Source organism: Cynara cardunculus (genome assembly GCF_001531365.2).
Source record: "Cynara cardunculus var. scolymus isolate 2C chromosome LG 9, CcrdV1, whole genome shotgun sequence".
Classification (NCBI taxonomy): domain Eukaryota; kingdom Viridiplantae; phylum Streptophyta; class Magnoliopsida; order Asterales; family Asteraceae; genus Cynara; species Cynara cardunculus.
Window position 1 is genome coordinate 13,182,681 of NC_037536.1, and position 1,968 is coordinate 13,184,648.

Here is a 1,968-nt window from a genome sequence, read left to right on the forward strand (position 1 = left end):
ATATATATATATATATATATATATATATATATATATATATATATATATATATATGAGCGATTAAATAAAAACCGCCACCATTTGTGTAAACCGTGTAAACCAATCTCACCCATCCATTTTCTTGATCAATGGTTAAGGTTAATCAAGGTTATTTAAATAAATTAAAAAATAAAAAAAATTGAATATACATTTTATAATACCGACAAGGGCAAAAGGGTAAAACCAAATATTCATTTATTCAAGGAAACCATATCATGTATATCATATTATTAATAAAACTAATCTATTTTTTGTAAAGTAATTTATTATTTTTACGTTAACATTTATTATTATTAATGAAACTAATTTATTTTTCATCTTGCAATTATTTCATAACGAACCGACTACATTATGTACCCGTTTCATTTTTCATTTCATCTTCTGAATGGATTACCTACACCATCACTGAAACGGGTTTCACCATGAAAGCAGTTCACCACTCATTGTTCAATTACGCCATTAACCAGTTTCACCTTCTTGAAAGCTGTTTCATGTAAATTAATTTTTTTTATTTCATTCATGATTTGATGCATTATTTCCTTTACTCCTTACAATCTTCAAGATTCTGGAGCAGATTACAATCTTCAAGATCCCGAAGCAGATTCATCATGTACCCGTTTCATCATGTAATTATTTCATGATGAACGAAATAAGTTATGCACCCGTTTCATGTTTCATTTTTTCTACTAAACGGATCAACTACACCATCACTGAAACATGGTTCACCGTGAAATGATTTCATATTACTCATGAATCAGTTACAACATGACATAGTTTTACCTTCATGAAACCTGTTTCATGTAAATTAATTTTTTTATTTCACTCATGATTTGATTCATTCTTTCCTTTAATCATTACAATCTTCAAGATTCTGGAGCATATTACAATCTTCAAGATCGCGAAGCAGATTCATCATGTACCCGTTTCATCATGCAATTATTTCATGACGAACCAAATAAATTATGCACCCATTTCATGTTCCATTTTTTCTTCTAAACGGATCAACTACACAATCACTGAAACGTGGTTCACCATGAAACAATTTCATATTACTCATGAATCAATTACAACATGAACCAATTTCACCTTCATGAAACCTGTTTCATTAACATTATTTTTTTTAATTTGAACCATAATTTACGATTTCATTTCATAATGCAATTCAATCTTCAAGACCCGTTTGCAGATTCAATCTCATAACAATATATCAAATTCAAATTTTTAATATTATAATATAATTAAATATTTAAATGTTACCATTTATACAATTTCCTTTATTTCGTTTCCTTAATTAAGATTTATTAATAACTTGCATATTTAATAGAAAATATTGTAAATGACCGAAATACCATTATTGATTAAATTTAATTAGAAAAAAATAGAATTTTCCTATTAGTCGAAATTGGTTTACACGGTTCTTAGAAATACACGGTTTTCATTTGAACGTGCCCCTATATATATATATATATATATATATATATATACTTTGCAAACAACGTTATTTGTACAAACCTCATTTAACCAGTCATAATTTTCATTTCTTCAGTTTTTTGGAATTATGAAACGTTGATTAGTCATTTTTACTGTGGAGAGTGTTAATTATGGATATTATCATATTCATTATATTAATTTTAAAGCAATACATGAAACAATCTCATTAAAACATTGAAACAACTTCATAAAAAATATATTATATGAAACAATTTCATAAGATTAAACAATGGAATTGACGAATAAATGTGATTTGCATGGTTTACACAAATATGAGTAGTTTACGTTTGATCGTTCCCATATATATATATATATATATATATATATAGGGGCCTAATCTAATGAGAACTAATTAGTTTGTGGTAAATGTGAGAACCAATATTAACCACAAATCAATAGATAAATTAGGAAATTTATAATTTTGGCAATTTTGAATTA